This window comes from Haemaphysalis longicornis, unplaced genomic scaffold (assembly GCF_048455015.1).
Source record: "Haemaphysalis longicornis isolate Haplotype H1 unplaced genomic scaffold, Haemaphysalis longicornis Haplotype H1 scaffold_1, whole genome shotgun sequence".
NCBI classification, from domain to species: Eukaryota; Metazoa; Arthropoda; class Arachnida; order Ixodida; family Ixodidae; genus Haemaphysalis; species Haemaphysalis longicornis.
In genome coordinates this window covers 158316003-158328967 of record NW_027526203.1, presented here as the reverse complement: position 1 = coordinate 158328967, position 12965 = coordinate 158316003, and positions in this window count along the sequence as shown.

Genomic DNA, 12965 nt, shown 5'->3' with positions numbered 1-12965 from the left:
CGAAAAGTATGGTGATGAATAAATATTTAGTATTAAAGTGCTGCCGTCTAGCCTCTTCGGGACCCCGGTAAAAGGGGTGGGAATGGAAAATTCTTCAGAGGCTGCTCGCCTGCAGGCTCTGTTCTTGAGTCGCGGTACGTTGTGCCCGTTTTCCTGATGAAGTATGGATATACAAGCAGTGTTTGTACTGGAAGCATTTTTTGGTTCAGTATGAGCCAACATGAGCCCGAGTGCAGACATCAATACAAGATAGGCAGCATTACTGAACATAATTCCTCCTAATTCAGCAGATATTCCAGGGGACCACGAACGTATGGCTCTCAGCAGATTGCCTAACGTTGATTTTCCAGGAATTGTTACAGCGATAAATGTACTCTGTGCTACAATAGAGGTTTTGTATGATAACACCCACTCGCAACATATGTGCAGCCAGAGAGTATGCTGGAATGCAACGCATTTCTATTCAGTCTGAATTGTTTTGCGTTCATAAAACTTTAAGAAAAGGCTGCAAGCTCAAGGCTGTTTTTTTTTTTTTTTGCTACAAATGCACTAACAAAACGGTCTTGAGCTTGCGGCATTTTTTGAAAGTTCGTGAATGCAGAACAATTCAGAGTGGATAAAAATGCATTGCATTCCATCTTGCCGCGCGTATGCTGCGAGTGTGTTTATCGCTACGAAACCTCTATTGTAGCACAGAGTACATTTACCATTTTAACGGTTTACGGTAATTATGCATGGTTACTTTACTACTACAACATGTGCCGTAAAAAGACATTGCAACATAGTTCCTGTAGTTAGAAAGAATAGGAATTATACTGTAATTACGTTGTGTGGTACATTTACTGTAGTGTAGTTGTACAGAACCCGTTCTGTACTAACCTAGTACAGAGCTTGTTCCGTACCCGACCTGTCCAGGGCATTTCCTGCAGTTACTCGTTACAGACCATTCTCTGTTCTAAATGAATATGGAACGTGTTCCGTAGCCTAGCTACACGAGACTTTTACTGTTGCCCATTTGTACGGCAAATTTCCTGTATCCAGTTAATACGGAATTTGTTCCATGACCTAGAAACATGTGCCGTAATGTTGTAGTACGGCACATGTTGTGGCAACAAGGTTAGCATGGACATGTCCCGTAAATTAATGGGTTTTTTTAACAGTGAGAAATTAAGCATTAAAAATGGAGGGGGCCGGAGCATGTAATGCGAAGGCGAGATAACCGTCGGTCATTAAGGGTAACAGAGTAGATCCCTCGAGAAGGCGTGCGTAGCAGGGGGCGGCAGAAAGTTAGATGGGTAGATAAGATCAAGAAGTCTGCGGGGATTAATGGGTCGCAATTATCATAGGACCGGAATAATTGTAGATCTATGGGAGAGGCCTTTGTCCTGCAGTGGGCGTAGATAGGCTGATGATGATGAACCCACGATAATTATGATGTCCAGTGAACGCCAAGATACTTATAGCAGTCGGTTCGAGTTATTTAAGTTGAGTTTAAATGGTATGAGAGATTTGTAATACTGCGCTTACAAGAAAAGGACATACATTTAATAAGGTTGAGAGGTATGAGCCATTTTTCACACCATGAAACGATAGTGTCTCGGTCTTCTTGAAGGTCAATAAAATCCCTGCTGTTATGAATGGTGTTGTATATGACGCAGTCATCTCTAAAAAGTCAGAGTCTGGTATTTGTGCTAGATGGCAGGTCATCGATATAGAATAAAAACAACAGGGGCGATACGCCTGCTCCCTGGGGGACACTGGATGTAACTATATAAGAAATGGGAGAGCAATGAAATTACGTCTGCAAATTAAACTCCGGTTTCTCTAGCGATGTTTCAACTACTCTGGGGGCATTTACGTGAATTTATTTAGTCGAAAAATAAATTGGGATAGGCTGTTTTCATTTCTCTGCATCCTCCTTGCCGATTTCCCATGACGTTTCCTTACGCGAACTCCTGCGGATTGGCTCGACTGCGCGCCTCGCCTACCATAAGGCCATCAAAATCAGTGGGCCGGCTGCCGGTGGGTCGAGGCAGTTGGATAGAGCAGTAAAAACGGAGCCCGGACAAGATTCGTGCCCCAAAGAATAAGGATTTTGTTATTTTGCAGAATTTGTTAAGCTTAGAAAGTTAAGTGAAGTAAAATAAATTCCACACTAACGCATATGCAATACGTATATTTGCTTACGACGCTCCACTGACTCCGCTTTACTGGACTTCTAAGCTCTATATGGGTGTGCGACTGGTGCGCTTGTAGGAAATCTGTAGAAAGCAAAGTTAATCTTAGCTATAATGAATTAAAATCCACCGGATCTTTTATCGTAAATCGTGAAACCAAGGTTCGAGAAGTAGTATTTCGCAAGGTGAACTAGCAGATTGGTCTGCAGCATGACCACATATTTGCGATCGCTTCTCCTGCCAGAAGGAATTTAGTTGCTGGAGGTCAGATATTTTGGCGTCCAGGGAGAAGCTTACTTCACAAGCGCTATTCAACATATGCTCAGCTTACCAGCTCGGATTGCTGCAATCCAACAAGTAAGCAGCAATATTGAAAATACGGATTGGGCTAAGCTCAGCAATCCTTCGCGGTATTGGGCTTAGATCTATAACAAAAAAGGCCTTGTGGCTGAGTGGTACCGAGCACTACGCGAGTGGTATCACACTGCGGTGGTTAGAAACTTGGGCGGGGTTGGTTTCTTTTTTTCTCTTCGTTTTTCCTTCGAATACCCACGCACCTTTAAAGACCCGTTGGGTAGTACAGAGAAGAGGCAAGCGTGCCCCGAAGGTGCTGGAAAATACCTCTCAGGTGTTTCTCCCGAACTTCCGCAAATTTCCAATGGCGCGGATGGCTTCAGCCAGAGCGTACGCCTCACCTCGTCCTTTGGCGCTGAATGGTACTATACTTGATCGCGTTGAGCAGTGCTGGCAGGCTTACGCAGCTCATTTTGCAGCCAGAAACATGGCAATATCTGGTCATGGCGATCCCAAAAGAATTCCTCAAACGCGGTCACAGGTAACATAGGAAGCCGTGGACGTGCTGCCAGGAACCGAAACCGACATTGCATCGAACAATTCTCCAAAAATAAAGTACAAGAACTACATTCCCACACATATACTTGTTTTCGATAGTACTAAAGTTTTCTCTAAGAAAAGAACATTGACACACACGAAAGTGCATATACCCGAACTTACAAACATTGTCCAATCGCTTCGCAAGAAGAGTTCGCGGCATTTCGCGTCACTGCTGTAGTTCTCGCGACCGCCGCAGACGTCGCATGATATTTTTTCTTCTTTCAGGCTTTATATATTAAATACTGCTAGGGTGACCGCATGAACCGTGAAAAATATGTAATTTGTGCCCAGCTCTGCAAGGCAAACATAAAAAGAAGTTTCACATATTTATTTCAGTGTCATTTTACTGTAGAATTTTGCCATATAATTGGCGGCTTCAATTCGCAGGCGCGTAAAATGGAGTCATGGCTGTGGTTATTACTCCAGTTCTTAAGATGGGAGTTTCTTAACATGAAAATAAAGGGTGGTAGACCGCGGACTGTCGACCAGCGTCCACTTCAATGCAATGTCACAACAGTTCAGACCCGTGACATAATAAAAAATGAAGGCGTGGTTGGGGCTTTTCGGCGAGCTGCCATGTACAGTGCGTCTGAGTTTCACGAAACGCCGAATAATTTTCCACTGTGGTCTTCCTAGCGCCACGCGGACAAAGTAAGGGCAAAGCATACTGCTCACACCAACTTCAACTCGTGGCGAACCAACTTCCCGTTGTAGCTTATCCTCTTATCTCACCATACGTGACGGGCATATACAGGGTGATCAAAATTAAGTCGACAGGTTTTTTTTTTAAATTAGGCGCTTACCTTTACGTTCAGACAACCTCTGCAGTGAGGTTACCGACCCAGGGGGACGGCAGAATTAGATTGTAATTATTGATGTCGATGGCTTAAGTAACTAAAATAAAATAATTAACTTTTGAGTGGCTGCAGTATATAGGCATGTTTGGATTCAAACATTATTCTCAATCATATTTCTACGCAGTTTCATTTGGCAGAATTATTCTAGAGCATTCGAACTCCGATATATTGAACTGCGAAGTTTAATGGCTGTTCGCATGATTACGCATGCTAGACAGTGAGGACCGGCGCAAGGATCCTCCCTGTGCCTCAATAGCGGTACCGATTACTGCCGATTGTTATAACACCAGCCAAGACTGAAAGGATGCCAGTTATCACTTTTGCCTCTGCCTCCACCCCGTTCTCAAACTAAACACCGCACACAGCACGCACATCACGGAAGGGACGCCGGACGTCACTGTCTTGCAAGCGTAGTCATGCGAACGGCAATTAAACTTCGCAGTTCAATATCTCGGATTGCAAATGCGCTAGAAGAATTCTGCCAAATGAAACTGTGTAGAAACACGATTCCGTCGAACTTTTCAATACAAATATGCCTGCTTACTGCAGCCACTAAATAGCTAATTATTCAATTTTACGTAATTAAGCCACCGGCACCAATAATTATCCCCTCATTCTGAGTCTCCCTGGGCGCATAACCTCACTGTAGAGGTTGTCTTAAAGGGAAGGTGAAGCGGTTTTAGAATTAAAAGAAAAGTTGACTAGCAGCGAGTACACATTGAATAGTTCATGTGTACGAAATATTTTCGCAATACATGCAATAGAAGCGACGTAATGAGCAAACAAAAGTGGCCCGATGCCCCGCCCCCATCTCGCCGCGCGATGCCGGAAGACCGAAGAGCGCGGGCGAAAACCGGCTGAAAAACGTCATACCTGGACTTCCGGCCGGATCGGCCGCCTCGGCCATGCTCTTTTCGCCGTGTTTCCTTGTGAATGATACTTGTTGTTGTTGTGGTTGATAGCACTCATTTGTACAATTTTTGTGTTCAAAAAGTATACACGAACGCCAAACGAGGCATACGTTGTCATGCCGTATTCCTAAGAATAATGCCACGCCTGGATGCTTGATAATATACGGAAGCGACAGCCGAGGTGGCTGTGCTTGATGACAGAGAATATACTACACTACGTTAAATACTTTGTAAACCGCTCCAATGCGTTTTTTTTTTTTTTTTTTTTGATGCGACGGACGTGAATGTTCACATTAGATTCTAGATTTAGGAAGGATGGCGAATACTGCTGTACTTTGGCCGGGGATGTTTCGTTCCATTCCAGAAACCAAGTCACATTTGTTCAGGAAATACTTGTTTCGTTAAACGCGTCGGTTTTCTTTCCCTATGGGCTCAGGATAGTGTTCAAAAAAACAATTTTTTGGCGAAACTAAAACAAGGGGCCAATCCTGATAGAAGTTCTCTCCCAGCTAAGAGGAAACAGTATTCCTACAAAGTAAAAGAACCAAGACAACCAGATTACTTATTTTGGAAGTATACATGTCACGATAAGGGGATGTTTGTCTGGAATTAAAAAAAAAGCACCACTCCGAACCACCACCGTGCCATAATTTGTATTGACTGGGGGGGTGTAATTTTTTGCCCAAGATTCCGTGTGGCTGCATATTATAACCTGGCAAGCACTTGTCACTGAACCTCAAGTGTGCTCCAGTGATAGTCGGTGATATATATAATGACGATACTAAAAAAATTAGGAGCGAAGAGTAAATATACGGCCTCTGTCCGACTAGCGCGGTAAATGCTTAAATCTAGAAATGCTTAAACAGGCCAACGATTCATTATCACAAACGTTTGGTGAGTGTTACCTAAAGTAACGTAACTACAACGTAACTGCCTTGTCCGACTGGTCTGTTAATTATGACGAGGTGACCGTAATATTGTAGCAGAATGCGCAACGCACAAGCGAAAATCAAGCTCTACTACAGCCAATAATGCTGAGCAGGCACAAGTATGCTGCAGTGTTTTCAGAATAAATGCATGTGAAGCAGTAAGACGCCACTCATCGAAGTGCAGCTAGCAATCGCGGAGGCGCCGTAGCGCCGCTGCCGAAATGGCGTGCGCGTGTGGGTCTGTGTACGGGGATGAGTAATGGGGCTGGGGTGGGCGACAACGAACAAAGGAAATGCGGAAGCAGTGTCTGCTTGTTGTTTTATGCGTGTACCGGCAAGATGTGTCTCATACGTTTACAGCGCATGAGCGCTATTTTTTCGCGCAGTGCACGTACGTGCTTTTCGCTGGTAGATTGTTTATAAAACGCCCATTAATCTTCGGCATAAATGGTTTTGTGTATAATAAGAAACAGTTAAGGCAGTACCTAATATTAACATAAGATATAAAATCCCCCTATGCTGCTTGCCTAATTCAAAAATATTTTGATGGAACCCACTAGTCGACGTCACAGTCACTGCTTTGGGGTTCTCTGTCGTGTAAAGCAAATTTAAGCTCCAAGATAATTGAACCAACAGCACGGGAAATTATAAAACAAACTTCCAGTCATGTGCGAAAATTAAACTGCAAGCTAAATTGCCGCAAAGGCAACCGTGCGATCGTGCGCAATGCTTCCGACAACCCGCGCGGCCGAAGGGTGTCCTCCTCTGACGTCATGACGGGCGCAACCAATCAGGGGCGTCAAAAGACGAGAAGCGCGCGTCTTTCAAACGGGGCCGCGCTTTTTGCAAGATAAATGCCACTTGGACTCATGTACGATAAATTTCAATGTGATATTCGGAATCAGCGCGCAAGAAACTATATTACTGTTAATCTAACTCAATTTTTTTGGAAAGCGCTTCAGCTTCCCTTTAACGTACACCTAAGCGCCTAATTTTTAAAACACCTGTCGACTTAACTTCGATCACCCTGTATAATCAATCTATCGCCCTGAACTGTACGGTAGAGTGTGAAGACGAGGCCGAATAGAGTTCCTGTTGTATACGAGGGCCTGCAACGAACGTCGGATGGTTCCGGAACACTATACTGTCCCTCCTTCTTCTCCTTTTCTTTTCCCTTATCTCAGCCGGTCACGTTTCGTATACGTAGAATCAATCAAGTTATGAATCAACAGGCACCAGCCTATATTGATTTAGTTAATACCATTAAACCCCGAGCACAAATGAACCGTAAATGTACGCAAACACAGAAGGCGTTCCCAAAAGTGCAACCTCTCGGCAAGTCTTCTTTGTAAGAATATAAATGCAATAGTGCACCGAAACACGGCGTTTAAAATTACAAATAAACCCGACAGCTTGAAACCGAAGGCCAGGCTAAACATACACGAGAGGTACGAGTTGCGACGAATGCGGTATGGAAAACTGGTAGTGTCTTTTTACTTTATTGCGCAAAAACAATAGGGTTTCTTTGGCTGCCTGAAAGCGAAAATTTTGGTTTCTCTGTCTGTCTCGAAAAAGGTTTTTTAACGATACACGTCAAACCTTGAACCACACAGGAACAGCACAGTTCACACAGAACGCCTATACAGTAGCCGACTGATTCTTAGGACCTCTAGGGGAACGAAAAATACTCCGAATAAAAGAGAAGTCAGAAAAATCCGCGAGTAGCGAAAGCGAACTCTATTTCATTTGAATTGGCCTGAGTAAGTCACAAATGATTCCTTCCCTTCAATTCCTCCTCCCTGATAGAAAGTCTGCTTGCCTCTCTGCAAGCGCCACGTTCCTTTCGTAAAGACTGAAGGGCCGCAACACAATCCTTGCGATGTTACACACTGTTCACAGGCGATGGGGTGAACCCTGTAAATCACAATCGCCACAATGGCTACCTATCAAGTAAAAGAACAACGTGCATGACGCGCAACACAGGGCAGACATTATGATTGGTGCTTAAAAAAGTGGTGTCTCAAAAAACCGGTCCCGTACGACCCGTTTCCGGCTTTATAGATTCGTTCAGCCGCAGAATACATGAAAAAATTATGGCCTCCAAGATCAAAGTTGGTCACCCCCGCTGGAGTCAAGCCAGTCCACATCCAATCGGAAGCTAGCCAGGTGACTTAGGATTCGAAATGGCGTCATCCTGGAGTCGCAAATTGGCTCTGTCGCGGAAAGTATTGTCCGGAAAATCGAATGTTATTTTGTCCGAAATATTCGTTGTTGATCTACATACTCCTATAAGACAACTCGCGGTTGCGAGGGAAAGTCCGGGATATCCAGCGAGTCCAAATTTTTGGAGTCCTAAAAAACGGTCGGCTACTGTATCGGTCGTCTGTCATTCGATTCAGCCTTCCGGCCTAAACGAGGTGAAATACCGCTTAAGCGCAAAGTATAGTTTGTGCTCAAGCGTCTTATAGATATAGGCAAGACCGTTCCAAACTAAAAATGCTGGCATGGTTCATCATGTCCAGATTAACCAGCGGAAAATAAATCTCAGGCATATTGCAGGCAAAATATAAGTGCATAACGGACAGAACCAGAGTTCTTTTAATTAATAATAGAGGTCTGATTGGATTTTAGGATGGCAAATAAAACAAACAACGCGTTAAAAACGGCGTAGAACGGAAGCTAGATAAAAGCAAACCCTAAAATAAAAAAGCTCGAGTTCGAGTTGCGGCAAGCTCAAACGGCAGAAAAGGTCTGTTTAACAGATGGCGAACGAGCAGTGCGGTCGCGGGAAAATTGACTTGTATTGCATAAATCTCCATTTTTGGTATAATTATTGTAACAGCGTCTCCAAATTTGCAAAGTTGACTAGTCGATCATTCCAAAGGCGCGGCAACAATGGTTATTGCAGATGAACTAGCTTGAACAGTAATATAACAGAGTTTCATATTAGTACTATTTGTTTAATTTCATATAAAATGTCTTACAGGCTTCAATATAGAGCATAGAGTAAGGAGGGATGCCCATGGCAGGAAACAGGAAACATGTGACAAAATTCGATGCAAGAGGAGTGCCTCAGAATAGTGCAGTAGGGATACCAGAAAACACTGGTAAAAGGCGCAGAAAACAACCCAACGCCAAAGTGTCAAAGCAAACTGACACCGTACGGTAAAAGATTAAGTGCTTTAAGGAATGCTAGGGTTAGAAAATGCGCTTATAATTGCTCGCGAAAAGTGCCTTGATCAGCTAAGCCTGCAATTGCGTTAGAAATGTCGTTCCGGAATTCGGTGTGCAATGCATGGCACAAAGCAGGGTCGAGGCACGGCCGCTTTCCATCGAGCGGCCGTGGTCGAGGATTCCAACGACTTCGTTTTTCCAAACGTGCAGGTTGATTGTGTTGATTGATTGTTGATTGTGTCGACATACATGCGTAATGGGGGCTTAAAAGAAAACTGTGGTTGGTGGGATACGTAAATAGATTTTTTTTAATTTTTGAGGAAATAACACGAGTGCCACAGTACGTCACGTTCTTCGGGGCTATAATGACCGGTGACGTTATATTAGTATGTATTACCAGGACAAACAAATTAAGCATCGGAAAAATGACTCTGAGTCAGTTGGAAAGGTGGGTTTGAAAAGGAGACCGTAATGGGAGGTGAATCCCCGCTGTTCGCGAACAAATGTCTGGTAAGTTTGTTTACGAACGTTATTTGACGAGTATCGCAGGTTTCTGTGTAAAATGCAATACTCCTCGATGCGCTTTCACCTAAACCTGTTGCATGCGTCAACCGTGAGAGATTCGAGGTGAGATGCTCGTGGAGGTATTCACACGAAGATGAAGCTCGCATGTGGACGTTGCATATGGAATAATTGGTTACATTTATTTTCTTGCAGATAAAGTATATGACCTGAGAGTTAGGAGAGCTTATGTTCGTCCAGTGCAACACCCGGCATTAGTACGAATTACATTTACGCAGAATTTACGACTGCAGCGTAAAATGTGAATAAAAAAAGTTACAAGCCCTCCCGTCTAACCACGACGATGGTTGAAACGCGAAGCTTTCCTGCGTGCGACCATCAAATGGCGCATTGCCAAAGGCAAAACCATTGCAATCAAAGTCAAAGCGTCGGCGCTCAAAGTGCGAACCACCTGCGAGTCAAGCTCCAAACTCAGACGACAGCAAACAAGTCCCTCACGCAAAAACTGAACCGTCCCTCACCGTTAGCCCCTCATCGTCGTAAAAAGCTCAAACTGCCTAAGTCGAAAGCCAGAGTCCACTTCGAATGAGCCAAAGTCCAAAGCTGATTGATTGATTGATTGATTGATTGATTGATTGATTGATTGATTGATTGATTGATTGATTGATTGATTGATTGATTGATTGATTGATTGTGACGTTTAACGCGCCGACGCTATACAGGTGATGAGGCGCGCCGTAGTGGAGGGCTCCGGATTCATTTTGACCACCTGGGGATCTTTAACGTGCTCCGAAATCTCGAACACACGGGCGTTCTCGCTTTTCGCCTTCACCAGAAAAGCGACCGCCACGCCCGGGAATCGGACCTGCGTCCTTGGGCTCAGCAGCACACGAAGTCCTAAGCCAACGCCCACGCAAAAAAAAAAAAAAAAAAAAAACAAAGGAAATGCTGAGCGACCACAATGCTATGATGGCGCAATCGGATAGACGTCGGCTGCGTAACGTTAGGGACCCAGGTTTCATCCCGACCACGGGGAGCGTTTTGTAGCGAGAGCTACAATGGCCGTATTCTCGCTGTTTCGCTGTGGCCGGTGGCCGCCCCGCGAGCTGAGCGGTTGCCTGGCAACCGCTGCAGCTGGCAGCGCCGTTCGCCGCGACATCTGGCATGACGTTAGAGGAGGAGCCGGTGAACCCACGTTGCAACAACAGAGGAGCCGGCGTTGCATCGTAATATAGAAGGTGTAGCTCGGTGGGATTCGTCGTCAGATATGGAAAGTGGGTCGGAGAGACTGAAAGGAGGCAGGCTTCGTCGGAACGAAACCAAAAGGAGGCAGCGAGCCGAGGAGACGGAGGAAGGACGAGCCGCACGCCTCGAGAAGCGTCGTATAACCGTACAGAGAACCAAGCTAAACGATAACATTAACCGTACCTCTCGCTACGCACACCCAGGCATAACTGAGTTAAGCCACAGCGAATTTGTTTACTTGTTTCATCATCATCATCGTCATCATCATCGTCATCATCATCATCGTCATCGTCGTCACCATCGTCGTCGTCGTCGTCGTCATCATGTGCCCTCTTATTGTGTAAAGTTCGCTTTCGTGCAGTGCGTTTTGGTTACGACGCTGCCATCAGTGAGACCAAGAAAGCTTTGCTTGAATTAACCTGAAACGCTTCAGGTTCGTGCACCTTTCGCGTTTGTTGTCGCTGCATACAGCCTCGACGTACTCGAGCACGCAAAACTCCATCCCACAGAGTGTGCAGCAAAGCATCGTGTTCACTGCACCCCCACGCAGGAAACTTGAACCCTTTTGACCTTCATGATACCGGAACGTAGTAGCCAGCTGAATTCTGTAAGCACTGCGCCAATTTTTATTGCCAAGAATATGCACCTCGAGGTATTTTGTAAACGATGGTAAACCATAAGACGAAGACAAATCTTGCTTGATGGATTATTAATACAATGAGGCAATAATAACATGATGATAACAAAATGTGCAACTACCAAATTACTAATTACTTAACATTCATTTCAAAGCCTTTCCGTTTCTCTTCCGGCCACACACCACCCCTGAAGAGCTGCCACACTCTTAACAAAAAAAGCTCGTAGAAGGGTAGTAACGCGGCTGTATTTACTAACTCCTTACGAACTTTACTACCCCCCATAACGGTTCGTAGGTCCTGCCACTGAATGTGGAACCGTTACTAGTCTAGACTGTGCTCTTAGTAACTTCTGCTTGTTTCATACTAACATTCCCATTGATTGATTGATTGTGGGGTTTAACGCGCCGACGCAACGCAGGCGATGAGGCGCGCCGTAGTGGAGGGCTCCGGATTAATTTTGACCACCCGGGGATCTTTATCGTGCGCCGAAATCTCGTACACACGGGCGTTTTTGCTTTTCGCCTCCATCAGAAAAGCGGCCGCCGCGGCCGGGAATCGAACCCGCGACCTCGTGCTCAGCAGCGCAACGCCTTAGCCACTGAGCCACCGCGGCGGGTACTAACATTCCCCGACAGTAACAAAGTTCAATGAATTATTGAACGTAATAACTACAGCACTTTTCCCACTCCAAATCACGATTAAAAAGCTTTTGCAAATCCGCATGCTGACTTGTATATGCTCACACTAAAATGCATAATTCAAAAATTATCGCTAAAATATTTGATTTTTGCGACAAGCCCACCAACTCTATCAAATGATTTTTGGTTCACGCTATAAAAGCAAGAACAGCTGTTGTATTTGTAAGGTAACTAAGTTTTACTCGCTCTCCTGGTGCATTCCGTTGGATTTCTCGCTCAATTAATTTGTTTGTTGTCCAAGTGTGATATGTGCGTGTTGAATGTGTCTGTCGCGCTGCACGCTCCGCCGACCCACATTGTCACGCGTAGCTATGTTGTGCGTGTTATGTTACGCTATGTTATGTTATGTTATGTTATGCTACGTTACGTTACGTTACGTTATGTAATTTTACGAAACTAGGTTATGCATGGCCAGTTAGTAAAATCCACTAAGTACCTGCTTATACTGGGACAAGTAACTCGTTAGTTTTCTGTTACTAAGTGCCACGACCTTTGCAGTATACACCATCCAAAGCCAATTTACTTTTTAAAAATGATTAAACTCGCGTCTGGTTGGACGCACATTTCAAAATCCCATTTAGAATTCCTGGGCGCTTGGTCAGCCAACCGCTGAAGCCGGCGGAGTAGGTTCGGTGAAAGAATGAAAGATGTACGATCGGCGCTAAGACACTGCGCAGCGCAAAATGTAATTTTGACATTGCCTATCCCTTGCAGCCCACGAGAAAATTTAGCTCCATATGTGTATTGTGTATTTCGTTATTCGCGAATTTGCCTAACAGATTGTAATGATTTGTCTGCAGCACACCTTATTGTGAAGTAGACTAATGCGTTGTAAAGGGATAGTACACACCGCCGAGCTTTGTTTTCGCAACTTATGCATTTCTTCATAGCAATTAAATCTAAAATAGCAACACATTTAG